Source organism: Bubalus kerabau, chromosome 1, assembly GCF_029407905.1.
Source record: "Bubalus kerabau isolate K-KA32 ecotype Philippines breed swamp buffalo chromosome 1, PCC_UOA_SB_1v2, whole genome shotgun sequence".
Taxonomy (NCBI): Eukaryota; Metazoa; Chordata; class Mammalia; order Artiodactyla; family Bovidae; genus Bubalus; species Bubalus kerabau.
Window position 1 is genome coordinate 178,242,076 of NC_073624.1, and position 17,316 is coordinate 178,259,391.

A 17,316-nucleotide genomic window follows, 5' to 3' on the forward strand; every position below is an offset into this window, starting at 1 on the left:
GATACCATCCAGCCGTCTCATCCTCTGTTGTCCCCTTCTTCTCCTGCCTCCAATCCCTCCCAGCATCAGAGTCTTTTCCAATGAGTCAGCTCTTTGTGAGTAATTATTTGTGGTATTCAAATATCAGAACAAATACCTAAAATCAGAAGCCATGTATTATTATAATTTCACTCAGTTCTATTCACTTGGATTATTTTATCAGTTTGTTGCTGCATAACAAGTTGTCCTAAAAGCAAATGGTTTACCATAATGTCTTTACTGTCCATTAGGAATACACTTTGGGGATTTGATGTGAGTTCTGATAACCTCTTCTTCATGTGTCTACTGTCATTTGTCTGGCTCTATTTTTGTGTTTTAAAGTCTCCTCCATGATGATGTGTGCAGTTATAGTGCTCTTCTGTTTTGAGCCATTTTATGTCATTTTTTTCTTTTTGTATACAGAGGTTAGTCTTTAGTTTACAAGAAAAAAAACTGAAATGATATTTCAGTATCAAATGGTATCAAATGTTAATTTCTTTATTTTAATTTCACTATTCCTATATCCATATATAACACATTGCTTTCTTTCTTGTTTAAAGAGATGTCTCCCAGTTTTATGTGTGACTCAACCACATGGATTTTCCTTATTATCCTGAACCATGTAAAACCAGAAGTTTTAAACTCTCATGCCTTGAAGAGTAATTATATACAATAAACTGCCAGTTTTTAAAGTATCCTATTTGCTGAATTTGAAAAAATTGGCTGTACATACTACCTGGTTCATTTTTTAATGTTCAAAAATGCACAACAAATTTTAGTTTCTTTGAAAAGTTATTGTTGATAATGTAATTGACCTGAGCCTCAGATTTCCTTACTTCATAAGAAAAGTTGAGATGACAAATCCAAACTTCACGTGGATGCTGTGAAGAATGAAAGAAATGTATAGAAACACTTTGCTGAGTCTTTTCTTTTAGAAAAGTTGTTTCTGTTAGAAACATCATTGGCTTTTCCAACCTAAGTTCAAGGTTAGATGTATATGTATGTATATATGTGCCTGCATCTGTATACACCTTTCTCTGAAATAAATACACTCACACTTGTATGCACATGCCTACAGTCTCACTTGGAATCCCATCCCAAGTTGAAAATAAACTTGAGAGGAAGTTAGAGGGATGGAAGTGAAAAGAACAGATGCTTGAAATAACAGAAAATAGAAAGAATTTAGAAATTTTGGCAGAAAGCTTTTAAGCAGAATGTGTGCCCTTAATATTAATAATGATTTACGTTTCTCATCTTAAATCCTCAAAGACCTCACAGTTAGAACCATATTTACATTTAGGCAATGAGAAATTCTCACTAGCAGCTAATGAGTTGGAATACCTCAAAAAGGACTCAATCGTCTCTTTCTGTTTAAGGTAGGATTTCACCACAAAATACCTTTAGATAAGGGAAGCTTACCGATTGAATCAAAAGGTTTAAACTCAGCTCCAAGAACAATATCTGATTGGACACATATCTGTATTAGATTCCCCCACAAGAGACACAGGTTCCATCCCTGGTTTGGGAACACTCCTTGGAGGAGGGCACGACAACTTACTCCAGTATTCTTGCCTGGAGAATCACCATGGACAGAGGAACCTGGAGGGCTATAGTACCTGGGGTCGCAAAGAGTCAGACACCACTGAAGTGACTTAGCACGCATGTATGCTCTTGTAACAAATTACCACACTAGTGGCTTAAAACAAATACCTGTCTTAAAGTTCTATAACAAATTATCATGCTAGTGGCTTAAAACATATATGTATCTTAAAACTCTTCAAAAGTCGGAAATCTCACTGAGCTAAAATAATGATGTCTGCAGGACTGAGATCTTCCTGAACACTCCAGAGGACAATGTGTTTCGTTTGCTGTTTTACTTTTAGTGGCCACCAGCATTCCTTGGTTCATGGTCTTTCCTCCATCTTCAAACCCAGGTGCAGAGCATTTAAAACTACCTATCTGACTCTAATTCTTCTTCCTTTCTCTTCCACATTTAGAGGATCACTGTGATTACATTATTCCAAGCTGAATATCCATGTTAATCTGATATCAAGATCAATGATTATCCACTTTATTCCATTTGCTAATATAATCTCAGGCTTCTCTGGTATCTCAGCTGGTAAAGAATCTGCCTGCAATGTAGGAGATCCTGGTTCAATTCCTGGGTTGGGAAGATCCCCTGGAGAAGGGATAGGCTACCCACTCGAGTGTCTTCCTTGTCACCTAGATAGGATATTCAAAAGGTCTTGAGAATGGGGTGTGGTTATCTTTTGAGTATCTTATTCTGCCTACCAAAGTGTCTTTTCTCAGATATATATCATTTGATGTCACTCAAAAGTGCTTTTAAAAAAGATTACTTTAACTGGAGGATAATTATCATATGGTATTTTTGATGGTTTTGTGCCATATATCAGCATGAATCGGCCATAGGTGTGCATGTGTCCCGCCCATCCTGAACCCCTCTCCCACCTCCCTTCCCACTCTATCCTTCTGGGTTGTCCCAGAGCACTGGCTTTGGGTGCCCTGCTTCATGAATGGATCTTGCACTGGTCATCTGTTTTACATATGGTAAGGTACATATTTCAATGCTATTCTCTCAAAACATCCCACCCTTGACTTCTCCCATTAAAAAAATCAAACAGAATTTACCACTGCTCACAAAGTGAGTGAGATGTTCAAAATTACATACATGGAAGATTCTTGATGAAGACCTAAAACTGTTTATATCTGAATCTAACAGAATCATTTTCTTGCTACCCAGAGAACGACCTGCAGCATCAAGAACATGTAGGACATTGTCAGAAATACAGAGTCTCTGGTACCTTGAATCAGACCTGCTGAATCATAATCTGCATGTGAATTATAGTCCTTGGTACTTTTTAAGAATAGTCAACTTAGGAAAGTGCTAGACTAGAATAAGTTTAATTCCTTTTCACTGATTTTATTTGAGGCAGTGAAAGGAGATAAGCCCTGGGATTTCTTTGGAAGGAATGATGCTAAAGCTGAAACTCCACTACTTTGGCCACCTCATGCGAAGAGTTGACTCATTGGAAAAGACTCTGATGCTGGGAGCGATTGGGGGCAGGAGGAGAAGGGGACGACAGAGGATGAGATGGCTGGATGGCATCACCGACTCGATGGACTGATTTGAGTGAACCCGGGAGCTGGTGATGGACAGGGAGGCCTGGCGTGCTGCAATTCATGGGGTCGCAGAGTCGGACACGCCCGAGCGACTGAACTGAACTGAATTATTTGTATTGGATACTGTCCTATGCATTGCATGTGTAGGATCCCTTTAAATACTGAAAAGCATGACCAGCTGCAAAGTCATCTCTGATTGAGAATCACTGCCATAGAACTTGTGAACTAAGTGTTCTGATAATCAAGCCTCCCAATCAAGACTTTCTTGGTTTATACTTTTGAGCAGAACACTAAACCCTGCTGTGTCTCATGTCTGTAATGGAAAAGGAAGTACAGAAGACTACATCACAGAATGAACTTGTATAAAAATTAAAGTGGACAGTCCCTATAACATGCTAAGTTTGGTTATGGTGTTTGTGCTCTGCTGTGTTTAGTTGCTCAGTCATGTCTGACTCTTTGTGACCCCATGGACTATAGTCTGTCAGGCTCCTCTATCCATGGTGATTCTCTAGGCAAGTTTATACTGGAGTGGGTTGCCATGCCCTCTTCCAGGGGATCTTCCCAACTGAGGGATCAAACCCAGGTCTCACACATTGAAGGCAGATTCTTTACTGTCTAAGCAACTACGTGTATAAAAATATCTACATTTGCAGAATTTAATAACAGAAACATTTTCCTGCTACCTAGAAAAGGATGTGCAGTGTTAAGAACATGTAGGATCTTGTTAGAAATGCACAGTCGCTGGTACTTTGAATCAGACCTGCTGAATCATAGTTTTCATTTCAACTATAGTTCTTGGTAATTTTTCAGAACAGTCAATTTTGAGAAATTCTGGACTAGGATAAATTGTATACCTTTTCACTGATGGTATTTGAGGCAGTATAGTTATAAGTATTGGGTACTGTCCTAGGCATTACATGTGTAGGATTCCTTTAGACCCTGAAAAATATCATCTGCTGCAAAGTCATCTTTGATTGCAAATAACTGCCATCACTTTTATGAAATAAAAGCATTCTGACAATCAAGACACCCAGTCCAGACTCCATCCCTTTCTTGGTCACACCTTGGAGCAGAGCATTAAACCCCTCTGTGTCTCATTTCTATAATGCAGAATGAAGTCATGATATACAAGAAGACTACATCACAGCATGAACTTCCATAAAAATTAAAGCAGACAATTCATATAATGTGCTATGAGACTATAGTGCATAAAATATCTATATTTGTCTCATAATTAAAAACATAATGATGTACTAAAGGACAGCTCTTAACTTCTGATATAAGCATAAAAATCCTAACTGAGTTGGCAATAATGTCAGGGAGCCAAGGAGTGTAGTGCCTAAGGTTTTATATGAAAGGACAAAGTTGTCACACTCATAAAATATTTTTTAGAATTATCAGGAATTATGTGTTCACCACTAGTGAAAACTTGAAAGATCTGAGGGACTTAATTAAGTGAGAATTCTTAACCTTAGACTTTGAGGAAACTTTAGCTCAGACTGGGATAAGTTGCTGGGGTGGTTTAGACCTCTGGACACAGGAGAAATAAGGAGAAGGAGCAATAAAAACAGAATTCACCTGCCTTGTAAACTGATCTCCAAGGAACAAAGAATGAACTGGAAAATTTTCCTTTCTGTCCAGACCACTGTCCCCCAGGGAAATCAGGTACAGAGTATGGGTGTTATGGCAGAAAGATGCTTAATGAGAAGCCAGGTGAGCTATAAAATCTCTCTGCTGTGGTCCCCTCAGCCTGAGAAGTGTTGGATGCTACAGGACATGTTTCCTTTGAAAACTTGAGTTTGGCTGGAAAATCAGTCCTGTACTCCCTTCAGCTGTCTTGTGTGGACAGTGCTTCAGTCTCTATTATCAACCCTCCAGGAGGCATTTGAACTTCCACACAAAGACCTTTCTTTCAGTTCCCATCTAGGTGAGTCTGAGAGCCCAAAGACACTGTGGGAGATAAATACAATGCAAACCTTGAACATTTATCTGAGGTCACCTGTGATTCAAACCAGTCTAGCTCAGATACCAGAGATTAGTGTGGTAGTTTGCTATCCTGATTATTGTGTGTGCATGCTTGTTCATTCAGTCATGTTAGACTCTTTGCAACCCCATGGACTGTAGCCTGCTAGGCTCCTCTGTCCTTGGAATTTTTCAGGCAAGAATACTGGAGTGGGTTGCCATTTCCCCCTTCAGGGGATCTTCCCAACCCAGAGATTGAACCTGAGTCTCTTGTATCTCCTGCATTGGTAGTTGATCTATTTTCACTAGCACCACTCACGAAACCCTACTTCATAAAAAAAAAAAAAAAGTATTTACTTAGGACTAAAAGAGGAGCAAGGGCTTCACAGATGGTGCTAGTGGTAAAGAATCTGCTTGGCAATGCAGGAGACATAAGAAACATGGCTTTGATCCCTGCATCAGGAAGATTCCCTGGAGGAGGGCATGGCAACCCACTTCAGGATTCTTGCCTGGAGAATCCCATGGACAGAGGAGCCTGGTGGGCTACAGTCCACAGGCTTGCAAAGAGTCAGACACTACTGAGTGACTGAGCAGGCCTGCAAAAGAGAAGCAAAGTTTGACCTCAGTAAGGTAAGGCTCGGTGTTGCCAATTAAATGATAAAAATGGAAGTCCAAGTAGAAGAGAGAATGGGAGGCATAAAGTGTTTCCAGTAAAATTTGAACATAAACCTAATGGCAATATGAAGTAACAAGAGTAGAGAAATAAGTTATTAGATGTGGACAGATATACGTGAAGTAAGGATTTTTTATAAGATGGGTCATATTTGACTGTTCCCATATTAATGAGTAAGAGCTGAACAAAGGGCTTCATGAAAATATATCCCTGCAAACATATGTATGCAATGGCTGATTCATGTTGGTGTAGGGCAGAAACCAATACAATATTGTAAAGTAATCATCCTCCAATTAAAAACAAATCAATTAAAAAAAGATTCTTGACAGATAGAAACCTTCTGTTTTTTGTAATGTTCAGTCACTCAGTCTTGTCTGCCTCTTTGTAACCCCATGGACTGCAACCTGCTGTCTCCTCTGTCCATGAGATTCTCCAGGCAAGAATACTGGAATGGGTTCCCATTTCCTCCTCCATGGGATCATTCCCACCCAGGGATCAAATCCACATTTCCTGTGTCTCCTGCATTGCAGGCAGATTCTTTACTCACTGGGCAATTGGGAAAGACCTTCGCTGAAAAGTTTTATATGCATTCTCATATAGAAAGAGTTGGAAATGACTGAGCATACACAAACACACATATACACATATATATTTATCTCTGTGCTACACATTTACTCTGTTGATCAAAAATTGTCTGTGAGAAGCCTTTGTAACTTTGCTCACATTATTCAAAATGAATTGGAGGCTTTGTTTTCTTTCCACAAAATGCTTGCCATTTAGTTATTTTATGTATATATAGATGTATTTGTGAGAATGTTTGGTAATTCATGAAATTTATGTGGTCAGTCATATGGTGTTCTCTCCATTGCTTTTTATATTTTTTATTGAATGAATTGAGCTGTCACTGTAATATTCTTCACTTGACAATACTTGCTTTAAAAACATGCCAGTGATTGTTTTCCTGCATATTTTTTAGTGCTAATTAATCACTTATTATGGGCTTCCTAGGTGACACTAGTGGTAAAGAACCCACCTGCCAGTGCAGCAGACATAAGAGAAATAGCTGGATCCTTGGGTCTGGAAGATGCCCTGGAGGAGGGCATGGCAACCCACTCCAGTATTCATGCCTGGAGAATCCCATGGAAAGAGGAGCCTGGTGGGCTGTGGTCCATAGGGTTTCTTTGGCAATTTAACATTGAATTAGTGGCCAATGTTGGTATCATTAAATTATTACTGTTCAGCTCTTTATGAAACTTAGTTATAGATATTAATTCAATCTTGTTACATTTGGTTATTTTAAAACCACTACCACTTAAGCTAGCTTTATTCTCAGTAACATTGTCCCACATCTGCTTGGTTTCTTTTAAACTTTTCTTTCTATATTAGGTACAAACACCTATTCATACACTTTTCTACAAATGTATGAATAGAATCCTATGCATATCACAAATACTCTTGATTCAGTGCCGTCTTTTTTCCCCCTACCTTTCCTTTACTGGTCAATAATGCCCCAGGGATTTTCTTCCAATCAACCAATATCCAATTCAATATAGGTTCATTATTTCAATAGCTGTTTAGTATTTCATAAGAAGCTGTGCTACTCACACTGAAGACTGTCTTTCCTAATCTTTCTCTTCAAGTTGTTATTATATCATTCCTACAAAAATATTTGAAATTGTTATGTTTAAACTGTGTTTCTAAGCAAGAAAAACTCTGTTTCCCTGGGAACACTGAACAATGCTTGTAGAAATACCTGTCTGTTACTCTGGGAGCAGTGGGTAGAGGTCAGGGATGCTCTAGGCATCCTTCAAGACACAGGACAGACCCCACCACAGAGAACAACCTGTCTGAGAATGTCAACAGTGTTGAGACTGAGAAGCCTCCAGGTAAAGAACTTCTGTACTTTTAATATCTGTGCCGTTGTTCGGATGGTTTTCCCAACAGTTTAACATCTTAAATTTCTGTCTGCAAATACAGATAGTGCACCTGTGCTCCCTGTTTCAAAGCACCACTGTAAACTGTGTGACAACTCTGTAAGTATTTCCCCAGATGGATGGTTGTGAGAAAGTGTTCTTTCCTTAACTGTTATTGAGATTGATAAAAAATTAATACCTTGAATTGTCATTTTGATGTGTTGATTTTATTATTATATGCCCACATAATATAAACCTCTTATTCTACCACTACCAGCTTTTGAAATGATTTTTAAGAATTGTTGTTTCTCAGTTGGCCTTTTGGGGACTGTTTTGCCATAAAAATGCTTTTTCATTTTAGTTAGTAAAATACGTCATCTTATGCTGGATTTCTTCCTTTAAGGCAGTTCAGCACACTTATGGATTTTAGTGTGTAGTTTTCTAGATATTCACCTAGAATCCGTAGGATTCTCCAGGCAAGAATACTGTAGTGCCTTGCATTCCCTCCTCCAGGGGATCTTCCTGACCCAGGAACTGAACCTACCTCTCTTACGCCTCCTGCATTGCTAGGCAGGTTCCTTACCACTAGAGCCACCTGGAAAGCCCCTGTTTCTATATAAGTGCACAAATATTCACATATCTTTCTGAAAGTACAATAGTGACCATAGAAGTTGAAGTCTCTGTTTTGCATTGTCATGGTGAAGTAATAGTACAATGAACATCTATTATAATGTAACATCTTCAGGCATGAATCCTATGAAAAAATTTACTCAGGACAAAAGGATGGATTGACATGGTGTCTGTAGAATTTTCAGAGTATAGTGTGAAAAGCCTTTTGCATGTTGAACAAAGACCAGAATAGCATTGGGGTATGCTCATCAGATTTATTTTAAATATATGATAGTGCTTAAACTCCAAGAATAACAAACACATGATGCCCCATAAGGAAACTGGGAAAGAGCTTGCCTCATTCCCTATAGAACAGTAAAAAATTGGTCAAAGAAATGGAAAAGATTTTGGGAAAATATCTTCTATTGCTTTATATAAAACATGTTTAGCTTTTGTTGTTTTTCTTTGGATATTCATTTTTGTTGGTTTATTTACTTTGCCCATTTTTCTTTTGGGGTAATCAAATATTTCAGGTTTCTTTTTTTTATTTTATTTTTAAACTTTACATAATTGTATTAGTTTTGCCAAATATCAAAATGAATCCGCCACAGGTATACATGTGTTCCCCATCCTGAACCCTCCTCCCTCCTCCCTCCCCATTCCATCCCTCTGGGTCGTCCCAGTGCACCAGCCCCAAGCATCCAGTATCGTGCATCAAACCTGGACTGGCAACTCGTTTTATACATGATATTTTACATGTTTCAATGCCATTCTCCCAAATCTTCCCACCCTCTCCCTCTCTCTGAGAGTCCATAAGACTGTTTTATACATCAGTGTCTCTTTTGCTGTCTCGTACACAGGTTTCTTTCATTATAAAAGTATAACTGTTTCTGTCAAGGAAAACATGTATTTTTCTTTTTGAAAAATATTTTTCCTGGGCGTCAAGTATAGATAACTGGAATTGGAATGTTGTGAAACAAAGGAAGCTTTAATTCATCACATAGTCTCAGGGACCACTCAGTTCAGTTCATTTCAGTCGCTCAGTCGTGTCCGACTCTTTGTGACCCCATGAACTGCAGCATGCCATACCTCCCTGTCCATCACCAACTCCCAGAGTTCACTCAAACTCATGCCCATCGAGTTGGTGATGCCATCCAGCCATCTCATCCTCTGTCGTCCTCTTCTCCTCTTGCCCCTAATCCCTCCCAACATCAGAGTCTTTTCCAATGAGTCAACTCTTCGCATGAGGTGGTCAACGTACTGGACCATTGCTAAGTCACTCTGTGCGGCCTCATAGACAGCAGCCCACCAGGCTCCCCCATCCCTGGGATTCTCCAGGCAAGAACACTGGAGTGGGTTGCCATTTCCTTCTCCAGTTCATGCAAGTGAAAAGTGAAAGTGAAGTTACTCAGTTGTGTCTGACTTTTAGTGACCCCATGGACTACAGCCCACCAGGCTCCATGGGATTTTCCAGGCAAGAGTACTGGATTGAGGTGCCATTTAGAGCTTATTAAATCTTTTACTGTCTAATGTCTATTTAATTTCCCTCTCTTCTCTCTCTCCCAGCATCTCTTTCACACACACATACTTTTTATATTTCTTTAAATATAAAGCTGAAAGTGATCATAAAAACAAACCCCCAAGTTTATTGGTCTCTGGGCAAGCTATGAACTGGAATTTCTGGATACCATTTATACATTCTGTAGGAGAAAGATGATCTGACATGATCAGCTTGAGTTATAATGGTATATAGTGTGAGCAGGGTGGTTCTGGGTGAGAAATCCGTAGTAGGAACATAGGCCAGGAGGATGTGATGTGAGCGTGTGTGTGTGTGTGTGTGTGTTTGTGAGTGTGTGCTTGTGCCTTGAGAACATTTCTTTTTCTTTTTTATTTTTTTTAAATTTTATTTTATTTTTAAACTTTACATAATTGTATTAGTTTTGCCAAATATCAAAATGAATCCGCCACAGGTATACGTGTGTTCCCCATCCTAAACCCTCCTCCCTCCTCCCTCCCCATTCCATCCCTCTGGGTCGTCCCAGTGCACCAGCCCCAAGCATCCAGTATCATGCATCGAACATTTCTTTTTAAAGTGGAGGCACTTGGACTCATCTATTAAGGGGCCTTATGACAGAGCCCAGACCTCAGTCAGCAGAAGGTAATAAGGATGGGAGATTTTTTAACTCACAGGATGCTTTTGCAACTAAATTCATAAAGTGCAAGGAACAGCCATTTTCATTAGGTCCTTTGTAGTGACCATTCCCTCAGGCACATATTTCTCATGATATCATACTAGATCTTTATCTCCCTTTCTTGAGCTATCTGTTCAATTATCACCTTGATTGTTGGCCTTACCTGAACACTCAATACATGAAAATACCTCCTCCTGCTGCTGCTGCTGCTAAGTCACTTCAGTAGTGTCCGACTCTGCGACCCCATAGATGGCAGCCCACCAGGCTCCCCCATCCCTGGGATTCTCCAGGCAAGAACACTGGAGTGGGTTGCCATTTCCTTCTCCAATGCATGAAAATAAAAAGCGAAAGTGAAGTCATTCAGTCGTGTCCGACCCTCAGTGACCCCATGGACTGAAACCTCCCAGGCTCCTCCTTCCATGGGATTTTCCAGGCAAGAGTATGAAGTGGGGTGGCATTGCCTTCTCTGTACCTCCTACTACTCTCTTTTGTATCAAGTTCTGTTTTCTTCATAGCAACTCTTATTACTTGACATATTATATTATATTTGAACATCATCTTTTGCCATCACTGGATTGTGAAAACTTCCAGCTTTCAGCACCATATATATGTTACCTGTATTTGTTTGGGGAGACTTGCCAGGTGGCTCAGTGATAGAGAATCTATCTGGCAATGAAGAAGAGGCGTTTCAACCCCTGGGTTGAGAAGATCACCTGGAGAAGGAAATGGCAACCCATTACAGTATTCTTGCCTGGCAAATCCCATGGACAGAGGAGCCTGGCAGGCTACATAGAGTCTGGGGGTCTCAAAAGTGCCAGATCCAGCTTAACAACAAAACAAGATGTGTTTTGAACATGGTTGACACTCAATATATATTCTTCAAATATATGAACACATTTATAATTCAGTTCAGTCACTCAGTTATGTCCTATCTTTGCGACCCCATGAATTGCAGCATAGCAGGCCTCCCTGTTCATCATCAACTCCCGAAGTTCACTCAAACTCATGTCCATTGAGTCGGTGATGCCATCCAGCCATCTCATCCTCTGTCCTCCCCTTCTCTTCCTGCCCCCAATCACTCCCAGCATCAGAGTACTTTCCAATGAGTCAACTCTTTGCATGAGGTGGCCAAAGTAATGGAGTTTCAGCCTTAGCATCATTCCTTCCAAAGAACACCCAGGACTGATCTCCTTTCGAATGCACTGGTTGGCTCTGCTTGCAGTCCAAGGGACTCTCAAGAGTCTTCTCCAACATCACAGTTCAAAAGCATAAATTCTTCAGCACTCATATTTCTTCACAGTCCAACTCTCACATCCATATATGACCACAGGAAAAACCATAGCCTTGACTAGATGGACCATTGTTGGCAAAGTAATGTCTCTGCTTTTGAATATGCTCTCTAGGTTACTCATAACTTTCCTTCCAAGGAGCAAGTGTATTTTAATTTCATGGCTGCAATCCCCATCTGCAGTGATTTTGGAGCCCCCAACAATAAAGTCTGACACTGTTTCCACTGTTTCCCCATCTATCTGCCATGAAGTGATGGGACCAGATGCCATGATCTTAGTTTTCTGAATGTTGAGCTTTTAAGCCAACTCTTTCACTCTCCTCTTTCACTTTCATCAAGAGGCTTTTTAGTTCCTCCTCAATTTCTGCCATAAGGGTGGTGTCATCTGCATATCTGAGGTTATTGATATGTCTCCCGGCAATCTTGATTCCAGCTTGTGCTTCTTCCAGCTTAGCGTTTCTCATGCTGTAATCTGCATATTCGTTAAATAAGCAGAGTTACAATATACAGCCTTGATTTACTCCTTTTCCTATTTGGAACCAGTCTGTTGTTCCATGTCCAGTTTTAACTGTTGCTTCCTGCCCTGCATATAAGTTTCTCAAGAGGCATGTCAGGTGGTCTGGTATTCCCATCTCTTTCAGAATTTTCCACAGTTTATTGTGATTCACACAGTCAAAGGCTTTGGCATAGTCAATACAACAGAAATAGATATTTTTTTTAAACTCTCTTGCTGTTTTGATGATCCACCGAATTGAGATGGCTGGATGGCATCACCGATTCAATGGACGTGAGTTTGAGTGGACTCCGGGAGTTGGTGATGGACAGGGAGGCCTGGCGTGCTGCAATTCTTAGGGTCATAAAGACTCGGACATGACTGAGCGACTGAACTGAACTGAAGTGAGCAGATGTTGACAATTTGATCTCTGGTTCCTCTGCCTTTTCTAAAACCAGCTTGGATATCTGGAAGTTCATGGTTCATGTATTGCTGAAGCCTCGCCTGGAGAATTTTGAGCATTACTTTACTAGCGTGTGAGATGAGTGCAATTAGGCGGAAGCTTGAACATTCTTTTATATTGCCTTTCTTTGGGATTGGAATGAAAACTGACCTTTTCTAGTCCTGTGGCCACTGCTGAGTTTTCCAAATTTGCTGGCATATTGAGTGCAGCACTTTCACAGCATCATCTTTCAGGATTTGAAATAGATAAACTGGAATTCCATCACCTCCACTAGCTTTGTTCATAGTGATGCTTTCTAAGGCTCACTTGACTTCACATTCCAGGACATCTGGCTCTAGGTGAGTGATCACACCATTGTCATTATCTAGGTCATGAAGATATTTTTTTGTACAGTTCTTCTGTGTATTATTGCAACCTCTTCTTAATATCTTCTGCTTCTGTTAGGTCCATACCATTTCTGTCCTTTTCTGAGCCCATCTTTGCATGAAATGTTCCCTTCATATCTCTATTTTTCTTGAAGAGATCTTTACGCTTTCCCATTCTGTTGTTTTCCTCTATTTCTTTGCATTGATCGCTGAGGAAGGCTTTCTTATCTCTCCTCGCTATTCTTTGGAACTCTTCATTCAGATGCTTATATCTTTCCTTTTCTCCTTTGCTTTTTGCTTCTCTTCTTTTCACAGCTATTTGTAAGGCCTCCCCAGACAGACATTTTGCTTTTTTGCATTTCTTTACCGTGGAGATGGTCTTGATCCCTGTCTCCTGTACAATGTCACGAACCTCCATCCATAGTTCATCAAGCACTCTATCTTTCAGAAATCATCCCTTAAATCTATTTCTCACTTCCCACGGTATAATCATAAGGGATTTGATTTAGGTCATACCTGAATGGTCTAGTGGTTTTTCCTACTTTCTTCAATTTAAGTCTGAATTTGGCAATAAGGAGTTCATGATCTGATGCACAGTCAGATCCTGGTCTTGTTTTTGCTGACTGTATAGAGCTTCTCCATCTCTGGCTGCAAAGAATATAATCAATCTGATTTCAATATTGACCATCTGGTGATGTCCCTGTGTAAAGTCTTCTCTTGTGTTGTTCTAAGAGGATGTTTGCTATGACCAGTGCATTCTCTTGGCTAAACTCTATTAGCCTTTGCCTTGCTTCATTCCGTATTCCAAGGCCAAATTTGCCTGTTACTCCAGGGGTTTCTTGACTTCCTACTTTTGCATCCAGTTCCCTATAATGAAAAGGACGTCTTTTTTGGGTGTTAGTTCTAAAAGGTCTTGGAGGTCTTCATAAAACCGTTCAACTTCAGCTTCTTCAGCGTTACTGGTTGGGGCATAGACTTGGATTACTGTGATATTGAATGGTTTGCCTTGGAAGCGAACAGAGATCATTCTGTCGTTTTTGAGATTGCATCCAAGTACTGCATTTCGGACTCTTTTGTTGACCATGATGGCTACTCCATTTCTTCTAAGGGATTGCTGCCTGCGGTAGTGGGTATAATGGTCATAGGAGTTAAATTCACCCATTCCGGTCCATTTTACTTTGCTGATTCCTAGAATGTTGACGTTCAGTCTTGCCATCTCCTGTTTGACCACTTCCAATTTGTCTTGATTCATGAACCTAATATTCCACGTTCCTATGCAATATTGCTCTTTACAGAATCTGACCTTGCTTCTATCACCAGTCACATCCACAGCTAGGTATTGTTTTTGCTTTGGCTCCATCCCTTCATTCTTTCTGGAGTTATTTCTCCAGGGATCTCCAGGAGCATATTGGGCCCCTACTGACCTGGGGAGTTCCTCTTTCAGTATCCTATCATTTTGCATTTTCATACTGTTCATGTGGTTCTCAAGGTAAGAATACTGAAGTGGTTTGCCATTCCCTTCTCCAGTGGACCACATTCTGTCAGACCTCTCCACCATGACCTGTCCGTCTTGGGTGGCCCCACATGGCATGGCTTAGTTTCATTGAGTTAGACATGGCTGTGGTCTGTGTGATTAGATTGACTAGTTTTCTGTGAATGTGGTTTTTATTTATTTATTTAATTTTATTTTTAACTTTACAATATTGTATTGGTTTTGCCATATATCAACATGAATCCACCACAGGTATACACGTGTTCCCCATCCTGAACCCTCCTCCCCCTTCCCTCCGCCCTCCCCGTACCATCCCTCTGGGTCGTCCCAGTGCACCAACCCCAAGCATCCAGTATCATGCATTGAACCTGGACTGGTGACTCATTTCATATATGATATACATGTTTCAATGCCATTCTCCCAAATCATCCCACCCTCTCCCTCTTCCACAGAGTCCAAAAGACTTCTATACATACGTTTCTGTTTGCCTGCATGCATGTTAAGTGGCTTCAGTTGTTTCTGACTCTTTGTGACCGTATGGACTGTAGCCCACCAGGCTCCTCTGTTCATGGTATTCTCCAGGCAAGAATACTGGAGAATACTGGAGTGGCTTTCATTCCCTCCTCCAGGGGATCTTCCTGACCCAGGAATTGAACTTGCCTCTCTTATGCCTCCTGCATTGGCAGACAGTTTTTGTTTTGTTTTGTTTTTGTTTGTTTGTTTTTACCACTAGCGCCACCTGGAAAGGTCTTGTTTCTATATAAGTGCACATATATTCACATATCTTTCTGAAAGTACAATAGTAATTAGCCTCCAATTAAAATAAATAAATTTATCTTAAAAAAAGAAAAGCTATAGGTCAACAATAATAGGAATGAAAAGAGAAAAACAACTACAGATATGTACAGATTGTGATGATAAAAGGATACTATGGAAAAAAATAGTGACCAAAGCAGTTGAAGTCTCTGAAGATTAGGATTTTGCATTGTCATGGTAAAGTAATAGTACAATGAACATCTAATCTAATATAATATAATATTATATGACATCTTCAGGCATGAATCCTATGAAAAATTTTATTCAGGACAAAAGAATGGATTGACATGGTGTCAGAGTACAGTTTGAAAAGCCTTTTGCATGTTGAACAAAGACCAGAATAGCATTGGGGTATGCTCATCAGATTTATTTTAAATATATGACAGTGCTTAAACTCCAAGAATAACAAACACACGATGCCCCATAAGAAAACTTGGAAAGAGCTTGCCTCATTCCCTATAGAACAGTAAAAAATTGGTCAAAGAAATGGAAAATATTTTGGGAAAATGTCTTCTATTGCTTTATATACAACACGTTTAGCTTTTGTTGTTTTTCTTTGGATACTTATTTTTGTTGGTGGCTCGGATGGTAAAGTGTCTGCCTGCGATGAGGGAGACCTGGGTTTTATCCCTGAATCAAGAAGATCCCCTGGAGAAGGAAATGGCAACCCACTCCAGTATTATTGCCTGGAAAATTCCATGAATGGAGGAGCCTGGTGGGCTACAGTCCATGGGGTAGCAAAGAGTTGGACACGACTGAGAGACTTCACTTCACTTTATTTACTTTGCCCATTTTTCTATTGGGGTAGTCAAATATTTCAAGTTTCATTCATTATAAAAGTATAACTGTTCTGTCAAGATAAACATGTATTTTTCTTTTTGAAAATTATTTTTCCTGGGCATCAAGTAGAGATAACTAGAATTGGAATGTTGCCAAACAAGGAAGGTTTAATTCATCATGTAGTCTCAGGGACTATTAGAGCTTGTTAAATCTTTTACCCCCTAATGTCTATTTCATTTCCCTCTCTTCTCTCTCCCTCCACCTCTCTTTCACACATGCACATACTTTTTATATTTCTTTAAATACAAAGCTGAAAGTGATCATAAAAATTAACCCCAAGTTTATTGGCCTATGGGCAGTCTGTGAACTGGAATTTCTGGGTACCATTTATACATTCTGTAGGATAAAGATGATCTGACATGGTCAGCTTGAGTTATAATGGTATATGGTGTGAGGAGGGTGGTTCTGGGTGAGAAATGTGTGGTAGGAACATATCCCAGGAGGACATGGTGTGAGAGTGTGTGTGAGCTTGTGCCTTGAGAGCAGTTCTTAAAGCATAGGCGCTTGGACTCATATAATAAGGTGCCCTATATCACGGACCCCAGACCTCAGTCAGCAGAAGGTACTAAGGATGAGAGATGCTTTAATTCACAGGATGCTTTTGCAACTAAATTCATAAAGTGCAAAGAACAAGCATTTTCCTTAGGTCTTTTGTAGTGGCCATTCCCTCGCCAGGCACATATTTCTCTTGATATCATACTACATCCTTCTCTCCCTTTCTTGAGCTCTCTGTTCAACTATCACCTTGTTTGCTGGCCTTACCTGAACACTCAGTACATGGAAATACCTCCTACTACTCTCTTTTATATCTAGCTTTGTTTTCTTCATACCAACTGTTATTACTTGACATATTATATTTACACATCATCTTTCACCACCACTGGATTGTGAACACTTTTGTTTTTCAGCACCGTATATTTGTTTGGAGGGACTGGACAGGTGGCTCAGTGGTAGAGAATCTATCTGGCAATGCAGGAGAGGCGGGTTCAAACCCTGGGTAGAGAAGATCACTCGGAGAAGGAAATGGCTACCCATTGCAGTATTCTTGCCT